The sequence below is a fragment of the Ahaetulla prasina genome, chromosome 3 (assembly GCF_028640845.1).
Source record: "Ahaetulla prasina isolate Xishuangbanna chromosome 3, ASM2864084v1, whole genome shotgun sequence".
NCBI classification, from domain to species: Eukaryota; Metazoa; Chordata; class Lepidosauria; order Squamata; family Colubridae; genus Ahaetulla; species Ahaetulla prasina.
Window position 1 is genome coordinate 94,052,704 of NC_080541.1, and position 12,889 is coordinate 94,065,592.

Sequence of the window (12,889 nt, forward strand, 5' to 3'; positions counted from 1 at the left end):
TGTAAAGTTTCCTTTACTGTAAGGTTACAGTAACAAAACCTTTAGCTCAAGCTCTAATGATAGAAAATGGGTTGCATTCAAATGAACTTATTTTGCCTCTAGTCTCTCACAGAACCCTAGGATTCCATGGAACTAAATTTGAAAAACTGTCTTCTAATTTATAGGTATATCTTCTAAATACTGTGCTAAAATTTCATCTCTAATTTCCAAAATAGTTTTCTCTTGTTCATAGAAGAGGTTTAATTTTTCCCTCATTTTGTCATTTTTCCCTATAGAGTGTGTGTGTGTGTGTGTGTGTGTGTGAAAGAGAGAGAGAGAGAGAGAGAGAGAGAGAGAATGATGTTTCCCCAAAAATAAACCCTAGCATGCTTTTTACACCTGCGCCTAATATAAGCCCTACCCCTAAAATATGTTATAGTATTAAGTTAAGTTGATAGAGCATGCTGACATTGTTGATGTTTGTTCCAAGTCTCTCCATCATCCTATTCCTTTCCTAGTCTTCCTGATCTGAAAAGGCCTTCCCTTCTGCATTAATTGAGGCAAGGAAAATCTGGGAGCTGAAGGCTGTTGAAGGCAATATTGTACAAGGAAATGTCCTCCCCTCCCCATAAAATAAAAAGGGACTCTGGGGGAGAGAGAGAGAGAACACCCAAACCCAAACTATTGTATGTGGCACAACATTAAGTACTCTATAGGCAGTTCTCTATAGACCCAGTTCAAGCTATCAGTTCCAACATAGAAATATTTCAGTTATCAATCATTTCTCCTCCTCCTCACTTCCCTCCCTCCCTCCCTCCCTCCCTCCTTCCTTCCTTCCTTCCTTCGTTCCTTCCTTCCTTCCTCCCTCCCTCCCTCCCTCCCTCCCTCCTTCTTAAAAACATACACAGAAGAAACATGAAAACAAAAAGAATGATAGAAAAGGGATTTCCAAACTATATAAAACCGAGTAAAAAGTTCAAAGTGATAGTAGATTAGCATTGCATATAAAAATGATCAAACCCAGTATTAAAATCAAGTCGAGATGAAATAATTAACAAAAATAGCCAGGATAATAAGATTCCTGTCAGAATAAACAATTAGCAAGAGTTTCTAATTTTTTTAAAAAAATCCTCTCTTTATTAACAAGCCAGGCAAGACCTAATGTATTAAAACACCCTCATGTTAAGAGAAATCCAAACTTCAAATGTGGTATGAGACTACAGTATACAGAATTATATACAGTAGAATTATAGTCAGTTGCTGGTCATTATTTAGCCTCTTTCTCTTTCAGTGGCAAATGCAACTGAATCCAGTAGTAATTAAGATGTGCACAGGAGGATGTTTGCCCGAAAAAGAACCAAGTATTTGTTAACTGTCATTGCACAACAGAAGTTAAATGGGAGGATTAATTCTCTTTGTTTTCTGCTCATCCTCTTAATTGAGATCCCTAATTTTTGGAATATATAGATGCACACACATGAACACACAAACATAATTTCTCTGAATCAGAACTGCCAGTGATTTGTTGGCTAGGAAATATTGTATTTTTAATTAAAAATGTTAGTTTTTACCAAGCTTTCAAAATCAGCCCTTACTATTACTATTTGATACAAAGCGGTTAATTGTAGTCCATGGGTTCTTGATGCTTATCATTTTAGTCACTTGTGTACCTCATGAAAAAAAGATGCTGGATACATGTTTTTTAATGGGAGTTAATTGGTATATTTAGAAAATGCTTAGGAAGAGATGCTTCAGACCTCCTGCTAGCACTTCTTTGCCATTCCATCTGCACTCGGGGAAAAATGCTCTGACTATGAAAGCTTTGTTCTTGAGATCTGTAAAAATTCAGAGCCAGTGTGTCCCCAAAAATACAGAAGGCAGCTTTCTAAAAAAGAAAATGGCAAGATGAAGGAGAAGCTCTGCTTAATCTAGCATTTAGAATGGGGGGGAATGATTCAATGGGATTCAATTCTAATTTGACATGTATAAAATAGCATGGTAGGTTTCAATTAATCTAAGAACCAAATCTACATGTCTCCATCTACAACAGTAGGACCGTTCTCAAGTATTGGTGAATTTAAATATAGCCATCAGTTATCAAGGTTTACTCAGTTTGCAACTGATAATAATGGGCTTTGTTTATCAGTTACAAAAACAGGAGACAAGAATGATGAATTATGCAAAAGTACCTGTAAAGCAATATCCTTCCTTCCTTCCTTCCTTCCTTCCTTCCTTCCTTCCTTCCTTCCTTCCTTCCATTACACTTTATCTAATTATTGAAAGTAAAAGTGGAGGCAATGGTGAAATTCAATTTTTTTACTACCTGTTCTGTGGGCGTGGCTTGGTGGGCATGGGAGGGGAAGGATACTGCAAAATCTCAATTCCCACCACATTCTGGGGCCAGCCAGAGGTGATAATTGCCGGTTCTTTGAACTACTCAAAATTTCCGCTACCAGTTCTTCAGAACCTGTCAGAACCTGCTGGATTTCTCCTCTGGGTGGAGGTAAATCCATCCAGGCACCTAAAGTGCTGAACTATTTAAATGTCAAATCTATTTAATGGGAGGCTTAATGCACCACTGTGTATCTGCTGTTTCCTGGTGTAATACATATATCATGAATGTAATAAATCATTATGCTGATGGGTTATAGATGTTCACTATGCCATGGCAAACAATTGTTTCTTCATGGAACTGATGGCTGCTATTACCTGACAGATTACCTCAGACTTTGTTAAATGAGAGTCAAAAGATCGAATAATATCATAAAGAAGTGTCTGTGCTGAACTGATTGATACGTTTTTAATTATAAATCAAATTTTAATTCGGTTGCTCGGTTTACTCAGGCAGAACTTATGAAATTTAATATATAAAATATTCATATGTGTAATAATTGAGTTTGTAATGTTGGAGAGTCCCATTGCTCAGGAATGCAAAGAGTTTCCTCATTCATAATTTAAAGTTTTGTAATCTGCACCAATGTAGTTAGGCACTTGCAGCCTTCCCCAACTTGGAGTTTCTCAAATATATTGGGAAATTAACTTCCAGAATTCTCAGAAAGCATGTTAAATTTTTTTTTTTAAAAATCACCACATCTTTATATCCCACAGGAAATTGGGTATCTTTTTACTCTCAGTCAAATCCTACCATTCATCATTGTGTGTTATATAACTGCTTTGCATGTTATATAACATGCACAATATAGAGCGAAAACCTCAGAAAACATATCTATATCTATATCTATCTATATTTATCTATCTATCTATCTATCTATCTATCTATCTATCTATCTATCTAGACAAACTATTCTTTCTCCGTTGTGTTCTGGTAGCAAATCAAGAGCATGAGGTTTGGGGAGCACCCAATAAATGGAAATTTAAACCATCTTTCTGCAATATGGACTTTTCCAGGTTTGTATATCTGCATTTCCCAGAATTGTCTCTAAAGCCTGGGATTTCTGAAAATTATATTCCCAGCATATCAGGAGGGCACTATATTGGGAAAGCTGTTTAAACTATGCATTGCTACCTGGTCAGCCTTATATTGTATTATTGTAGGCCATACAAGTAAAAAAAAATGTCATCAGTTGTTGTTTTTTCTTTAGTCTCTTGAAAAAAGATAGTAACACATGGTCTACTTACTGTATCAAGGTGGTCCGAGTTAATCTACAGTTGTGCCATAAGTTTATTTCATTGATTCATTCTTTAAAGCTGACCAATTTTAAGAATTGAATTGTTATATCGTCTTAAACAATGAGACATAACACAGATGTAGCTTAAGTTTTATTGTAAGCAGACTAAAGGCCTATTAAGGTGATGACTCAATTCTCACTAGCTGTTAAGAATCCTCTCTCTATAAAAGTCTTCTCTCTATAAAAATCCACTCTATAGAAATAGATTCAAAAACCATGCACCATGTTCCTGCATTTTCTTCCAACTAACCCAATTCTATATTTACATTCCTTATCCCCTCCTCCTTAAGTTACTATAGAATTTCTACATTCTTCACATTTTTCCCCATAGAAGCAAACAAGGTTGTGACCTTAGTCTGAGAAACATCTTCCCTTCCCAGTGCCATCTCACTTGCTCTGTAGATTTTGTGTGTGTAAACAGAAGCTAAGAAAATAAAGCCGAGATCATTTAGATATGAAGCATGGTTAGTGTATTTTGAATTTTCAACATACATATTGATGTTACTATAGTTCCCTACAGTTATTACTAACAGTAGTTTGATTTCAAAACATACACACAGAAGCAGTACTCAAATTTACTAAGAACGTTTGATGTAGACTGATGGTGACCTGGAAATTTATATGACTAGAGAAATGATTTTGTAATTTGCATAATGAAAGCTCAGATACATTCTCTGCGATTTTAAAAACAGTCACACAGTTGTTAATTGTCTCGTCTAATAGAATTCCATTTAAGATCAACTGGAAGAGAATACAATCCTCAAATTAACTTGCCTTTCCATTCTGTAACACCTCTGTTGAAAATATTACCTCAGTACAACTCATTTTAGCAAGGAGAATCTGTAATCAACTTTGATTTTCCTAAAAAGAATAGGGTTTCCTTTCCTGAAAGAGACAGGGAACAGTGGCCCCCCTGATATTTCTGAGTTATAATTTCCATACAATTTCCATAACCTTGCCGGTTATGGTCAGTAAGTCGGTAGGTCAGTGCATGGTTAAATACAGTCTTTGGAATGACGAACATTAGACTGAGGGTTAGCTGGTAGATATTTATTTACACAGTTTGTATCCTTCTCAACTCTAGAGACTTGGGTAACGTAAAAAAATATAATTGAAAGCACGTACAAATGCAAGTAGAAAAAATAGGGACCACCTTTGGTGGGAAGGTAACAGCATTCCGTACGCCTTTGGCGTTGAGTCATGCCGGCCACATGACCACGGAGACATCTTCAGATAGCGCTGGCTCTTCGGCTTTGAAACAGAGATGAGCACCGCCCCCTAGAGTCGGCAATGACTAGCACGTATGTGCGAGGGGAACCTTTACCTTTACTATAATCAATGCAGAAATATATATCAATGACTTTAGCCTAGAGAGAAAACTGGGTCTTTATTTTCTAGTACTTGTATCAAGATCTCTTCACTAACATCTATGAGGTTTGTCCTTTCCAATGCCTCAACTTTTTCATCAGCCAATATGCTTTTCAAATTTCAATGATTCACATAGTACAAACACAATCCTAGCAATATCATTCAACTATCACCAATCTCCTCTACATCTTAAGAGCTGGGTAATATTTGAGATATATATATATCATCGGCTCCAAGGTGCCTAAGTTAGGCACAAGGCTTAGTGTTTCTATGATAGTTTGTGTCATGCCCCACAATATAACTTTTATATACTGTTCTTGCTCTTTATCTAGGGAAAAATGTGCTCTAACATACAATCTTTATATACTGATGTTGCTCTCTAGTGTTGTTCTAGATGTTGCTCTCTTTAGTGGCCGGAGAGAAAAATACTATATTGTTTGAAGCTGACCCCACCCCATTGCTCATCAGCCCAGACTCTCATAACAAGTGCATGCTGGGAAGCCAGGCTCCATTTCCTTTAGCATTTGGAGAAGATAGAAGCACAAAGAAAAAATCTATCTTAATCTGTGGCACATGGTCATCCAAGGACAAACTCACATTCCACACGCAAAGCATCACTGGTGAGACTTAAATTGCTTCGATTTATTCATTGCTATGTTCAGCAATACTGTCTATCTTGTATTTGGTTCTCATTGTGTGTATTCTTATTTTACCCAGTTTCACCATATCCTGTTCTTTCAATAAACCATTCAGGTTTATGCACACAGTCTGTTTTATTGGAGGATAGGTGTTGAGCTGCACACAGACTTAACGGGTAGTGAGAGCAGAACACTGCATGGTGCTAGCAAGGAAGGGGGGAAAATCTTGAAACTATTTAACAATTCTGTTTCAATCAGGTTATTTCATTTGCCATGTAGGACTAATTGGATTATACTTTTTTGCTTACAACCAAAATATGCCATTGGCTTCCATTCCTACCGGCATCAGATTCAGAATGATAGGGCTGAGAGGCTTCACATTTATTTTATCTTCTGTAACTGTGGTTTCTCAAAATTTCATCCCCTCCCTTACTTCTCAGCTCAGGGAAGCAGATTAACAAGTTTATAAACTTCTGAGTTAAAAAAAATATTATTACTACAGTAACATCTTCCCACTGAGATGGGAAGAAATTTGCACTTGGGAATCCTGGCAAGATTCAGGCCTCTTTGTCACTGTCACTATTCACGCCTTTTCAAATTTGCTTGATATTCCCAGTAATGCTATTGAATTTCTTGTAAATAAAACTTAGCATTATATACTTATTTCTCTCTGTAATGGAAAATACTGGGGAAAGCTGTGTAGGATTTATTCATTGGTTTGCTTTTTTTTTTTTTTGGGCTGGCAGCTTATTTCTTAGTATTAGTAAGTGGTGTGCTGTATCTTCCTGTAGTGAGTGTTGAACACAGAGGAGATCACCTAGATCAGCTGTCAAACTCACAGCCCATGGGCCAGAGGTGTCAAGTGCTGGCCACACCCACACCAGTTTAGCAAAAGGGAAAAAAATTCCCGTTACATCACATGATAACAGCGTGACACCGCATGTTTGACATCTCTGACCTAGCCTGTTTCTAGGCCTAATCATAAGAAGAATTGAAGGCTGATTAACATTGAGTGGACATTTACATCTGGGATTGTCTTTAAGTGAATAATAAGCAGAAAGATATTGCAGAGAGATGCATGCTCACAAAGAAACATATTATAAGTGTATAAAAGATCCTAAGAACTAAACAAGAAATGCAGGCAAATTGCTGCAAAGATTCTGGATGATTAAGGCCAAGGAAATATATTGTTTGTTTTAATAGATGGTAACTTCCCTGCGTGTATTAAAATAGTGGCTTACTTTATAAAATGTAGTCCCTAAAAGATTCTTCAGGGTCTGAAATGTATGTTCAATGTCAATATGCAACTTATCTACTAGTGACACTTTTCTTCTTCTTTAAGGTACAATATAATACTATTCCCTGTGTATCAGAACCTGATAGATTTCAGATATAATTTATTGGATGACCAGACTGGCTAAGAATTCTTGGACTATAGTAGAGGGAGTAGAGAGCATCAACCTGAGCTAGTTTTTCAGAATAGATGGGGAAAGTATTACTTTTATAAGCTTCCCTTTTTGTACAAAATCAGAAATGGATCAATACAGGATCAACTCTGAAAAAGACCCTATGCAAAGAAAAAACTGGAAACAGGTGATTGTACAGCAAGATTCTTAGCTGCCTCAGTGCTGAATCTTACTGTAGGATAACTGTAAAAATCAAGCGTAGGTCATTAGTTCACTTAATCCTGCCATATTCTTTTCTGGTGCTACGAATCATTTAGTATGCATTTACATGGCAAAGGTTATATTCATCTGATAATGAAACTATCTTTATGGGAGACAAATAAAGAAATAGGCCTCAGAAATCCTATGAAAAATGATCAGGAAACAGGGAAGTCTTTCCAATGAGCTAGAATCTACATGATAGGATTTGCCATTTAACAACTTGTAGAAATTTATAACATTCTTTGCTTTTGGGTAAAGGCAACCCACTATTCAACTAATTTAAGATGATTTCCCTACCTCAAGTAGAAGATTAGTCAGAGAATGCCTATCACATTTTAATGTTATTTTAAAAGTGAATTATTTCACATTACTATAGTAATATTTAAGACCAAGATAGACAACTTTCTGCCCACCTATGTGGCAGCATCTACTGGACCTTGACCAGGGGTGAAATGCTACCGATTTGGACCGGTTCAGCTGAACTTGTAGTGATGGCAGCGGGTGATTCGGAGAATCGGTACTGATGGCAGCGTGAGGCTCTGCCCACCCACCCAGTTGTCGTTACTTCCTGGTTTTAACCAGGAAGTAATCTGTTTTTTACCCTCTGCGCATGCACTACTGGCGTGTGCACTTTCGAATTGGTAGGGAAGGTAAGTAGATTTCACCTCTGACTTTGACTGGTCTCAGAAAGCAGGAAGGGACCTGGTTTTGTTTGTACAGGAGTTATGCATACAAAACTGGAAAATCAAAACAGCAATCTCCAAAATTGACCACTCCAAGAAAATTGCATGTAGATTTCCATAAATTCACAAAGAGTTCAGCTTGACCTGAGCAAGAGTTTACTTTAGGCAAAATTACTGTGTGGGTGTAGATTGTGCAGATGTTTCATTGTGCGAGATAAGTATGTTTGCATTAATCCTTATAGAGTCCTATGTCAGATAGATAGATTGATGACAGGTGGATGGTTATATCCAATAGTAATCTGTACACAGAAATGTTCAAGTTTCATTTCGTTCAAGATAACAAGGTATAAAGCTGAGTATTTTAAATTTGCTATGAAAATAACTGCTTTGTTTCTTCATTATTCAAACAAAGGGCTTTCAAGGACTTTTCAATTCTGTAACTAAAAACTAAAAAAAAAAAAACGCACAGAGATAGAAATGAGGCTTCTAAAAAAGCTAAGCTTTGAGAGGATAATGATAATGGGCAAAAATATTCATTTCTCTTACATTGTTTTACTTGCCTTGATTTCAGTAAATGCAGATCACTGTTTGCAAGACACCCCCCCTTTGAGGGGATGCTTTGTATGAAAATATCAAGGACAGCTCAAGAGAATATGTCTCAGGGGAAACATCACAACAAAGTAAAAGATTGATTAAAGGGAGATGTATATTTGGAAGCATCTGTTGAGCGATTGTAACTGAGTCATAGGATAAAAGGCCAGAAGATAAAAACAAATTTTTGAGATCTCCTCCGCCACTCCTTTTTTGATGGCATTGTTTCTTCATTCAACACATTAAAAAAAAAATTTAGGCTCTCCAGAATGCATATGTTAAAACATGCACTTCCATATGAAGCTTTGTCTAAAATATTTCTCTTTATCTTTCTGAAATGTTCAGTGACAGTTTTGAACATAGTCTGTTCCTTTTCAGCGAAAATTAATAGGACACTCTTTATATTATTCCCCCTTTTCCTTTATCTTTTTTTAGAAAAATCCTAGCACAAAGCTATCAATGCTCCTTTCTTTTTCTGGTATAGAAAAATTGATACCTTGTACATAATTAATTTTAAAATGGCTTATAAAGTTTTAGATTGTCAAGCAATTGCCCACATCACTTGGCATCAGAGCTCCCAAGATTTCAGATGGAAATCATTTGGGGGGCCTTACTTGATAAGGGTGGGAATTGAATCTAGGATTCTACACATGTGTGGCATATGCTCTATCGTTGAGCTATTCCCAATGAAAAATTGCAGTGCATGTGAAATTAATAGAAAAGAACTGGGGGGAAATAGTCAGAAACCAGAACATGATTTGAATGTTGAAATTCCAGGTTCAGAGATCTCTTCATGTTTCCAAATAAGACTGGAGAAAAAATTGTGTTTCAAGCTCTTGATGTTCTGCCAAGACATCTAGGCAATTCTGGGCTGTAAGAGGATCCTAACATTTTACTTTATTATTTATTTGTTTTAGATATTAAATGTAATAGCAGATATGATATGGTATTATTCCTAAGTCTTTCTTCCCCTAGCCTTATCCTCATCCCCAGGCCTCTTTGCTGTTTTCTTTTAGGAATAAACCTGTTGTTGTGACCCAGGCCCAAATAGGTAGTAGTAAACTCAGTCAGTTAAAAAACAAACAAGCTTTATTAGAACAGCTATTTCTCAGTGTAGTCCAAACTAAATCAAAGCAAATTCTTCCTAACACAATTCTTTCGTCTTATCACCAACTTTGGTCTAATTAGGCAAACTGTCAAAGGCTTTTCTTGGCAAAAGTTCAAAAGCAGAAGACGCCGACAAGAAATAAATGCAGCAAAACAAGGCTATCAACGTTGTTTTCCGGCAAAGAGCCCAAACACCATTGCTGGTCTTTTAAGCCTTATATGAGGGGCCAATCATCTCTTGGCCTTACTCCCAAGTTGTCCTCTTTGCTTTAGCTGCTCTTGCCTTCTGGCAGCTCTTCTCATGCATGCATTAGGAGCAGGCTCCTCCTGTTCCTCTGCCTCACTAATGTCAGCCTCTAGAGGCTCCGGAGTCCACACATCACTCCCAGATGGCCCTGGCCCCATCTCTGCCTCTGACGCAGAGCCCTCATCCGGGCCTTCCCCAGCCTCCAGGACTGGCCCATGTTATTCCTCAACCTCATTGCTGTCTGACTTCATTACCAGCTCCCCAGGCTGCTGGCAGACCACAACACCTGTTATCACTGTATTTATTGATGTACTACAAGCAATTTTATTTATTTACCTATGTTGTTTTTATGGTTTTATTGTGCTTGATTGTTGGCAATTTTCAGTAATAAAATTTGGGGGGAAAAGCACTATAAAACCATAAAAACTTCAAAAATATTTTTTTAAAGAATATGGCAAAACCATGTCATCAGATAGTACCGAATGGTATTGGACTTCCAAAATGATGCCACATAGTTCAGGTTTCACTGTTTTACAAAAATAAAATAGTGCAAAGCCTCCACAAATTGCACTTTTCAGATACCTAGCATCCCTAATCAGGATGTTTCACGTGGGAGATGGTAGTCCTAGAGATAGCAAGCCAAGTAGATACCTGAGCCAAGTAGAGCTGTCAAGGCTAGAACAACCTTTTGAATATCATTGCTAGATCCTTTTGTTTCAGATAAGACTATAACTAGCACATCATCTGAAACTGGATGAGGACCTCTTCCCATTCAATAATAATTGGGAGTCTAAGAGAACAACCAAGAGAACAACCAAGTCTTAGACCTGTTCTTTCATGGGGATTGCCACTACCTTGAATATAATCCCTAGAACAGACCGAGAGTCCCTTTTCCCAATGCTGCATTAACAGAGGGATAAAATCAAGGTCACGTGAAGTGTTAATACCACTTTATAATACTTTGGTAAGACTATTCTTGAAATACTGCATCCAGCTTTGATGGCCACAATGTAAATAAAAAAAATGTTGAGACTCTAGAAAGAGTGCAGAGAAGAGCAACAAAGATGATTAGGGGACCGGGTGCTAAAACACATGAACAGCATTTGTTGGAATTGGTTATGTCTAGTTTAATGAAAAAGAAGGACTGGGGTGACATGATAGCACTGTTCCAATATCTCACGGGTTGCCACAAAGAAGAGGGAGTCAAGCTATTCCCCAAAGCACCTGAAGGCAGGATAAGAAGCAATGGATGGAAACTATTCAAGGAAAGAAGCAATCTAGAACTAAGGAGAAATCTCCTGACAGTTAGAACAATTAATCAGTGGAAGAACTTGCCTCTAGAAGTTGTGAATGTTCCAACACTAGAAGTTTTAAAGAAGAGATTGGATAACCATTTGTTCTGAAATTGTACAGGGTTTCCTGCCTGAGCAGGAGATTGGACTAAAAGACCTCCAAGGTTCCTTCCAACTCTTTATTCTGTTCTGTTAACATTTACTGCCAGACCCTAACCTAACCTGGGAATGTAGATCTTCAAGAGATCAGTTTCTTTATCCTCACCTATTCAGGTTTTAGGAATAAGCAGAATTATATTTTGGCTTTGAAAGTTTCATGATACAATTAGCTATTTAGTAATTTTCAGGTATCTAATTTCAAAACACTTCGAATAAAATGGATGACATTATGAGGGGTTTCCTCCCATTTTCTGACTGAAAAGTCTGGACAATTAGAATGGCTAGTTTATAAAAAAAGAATAATTAAAAATATTTTTAATTAACCATTTAATTAACCAGCATAAAATTAACCAGCAAATTGAGAATTTCCTAGATGATGAAGAATGGATACACTTCACTTTCATAAACTTTCTAATTTAGATTCTGTATCCTGGATCCAAGCAACATGAGTTTGGGATAATAATAGGAACCGTTCCCCCAGCACATATTATCGGTTGTGAATTTGTGACTCAATGAAGTAAATGCAAAAGTATTCAGACTAGTGAAATATATTAAGGGAAAGGATGATATGATGATATGCTTTGCACTGTCACAACACAAACTCTCCTGTGCATTGGGCATGATGTCTTTCACATATAGAATAAGAGTGGAACTTTGGACTTTATTATTACAAGGTGTGGTGCTGGCTATCAGCTTGATTGGCTTCAAAACGGGTTGGACCAGTTCATGGACATTATGGGGATTGATGGCTATGGCAGTGTGACTGCCTCTAAAGGCCATCTTCTGAAAAACTGTTGAGTTTCCTTTTGCCACTGTGAGGACTGCCTGCTGGATTATATGGACAAGGGGTTAACTGGAGGCTTTTAAGAAGAGACTGGACAACCATTTATCTGAAATCGTATAGGGCAGTGATGGGTAACCTTTTCCGGACCGAGTGCCCAAAGCATGTGCGCGTGCACGCAAATCCACAAGCATGCACCTCCCTCAAAATGCAGTGCGTGGACAGCTCCCCCCGCAAGTTCCCCACCGCCACTCAGGCACACATGCCCCCTACATATGCCCCACCCCCTATGCATGCACGTGGCCCCCTGAATGCCCCCACCCCCTGCGCATGCACGGCAGAGACCCAATTACCAGCTGGCCAGCGGGAGGTGCACGTGCATGTGTGGCGGAGCCGAACTGGGGCAACAGCCCCCAGAGAGGGCACACGTGCCATTCGCCATCACGGGTATAGGGTCTCCTGCTCAAACAAGGGGTTGGACTAGAAGACTTCTAAGGTCCCTTCCAACTCTGCTATTCTATGTTCTAGTAATTAAGCTATTATGTAGTATTATAGCACAATACTTTTTTATCATTTTGATGGAAGTTCTGGGTTCATCAGATGCCTCTGAATCAGGCCAATTTTTGCTCCTTTACTTATCAAATGTGTTACGTTCTCTGAAAAATGTAAACTTTCCTCTGCCTTTTTC

The 12,889-nt window shown here is 37.8% G+C and overlaps 1 protein-coding gene across 1 annotated transcript in view; it reads left to right on the forward strand.

Moving 5' to 3' along the window:
* The first annotated feature begins 5,583 nt into the window (after positions 1–5,583).
* CDH12 (cadherin 12) overlaps positions 5,584–12,889 on the forward strand; it is a 458,316-nt gene continuing 451,010 nt past the window's right edge. Inside the window, exon 1 of the mRNA XM_058176923.1 lies at positions 5,584–5,656. The gene's annotated coding sequence lies outside the window, so the exon portion shown is untranslated. The remainder of the gene's footprint in view (positions 5,657–12,889) is intronic.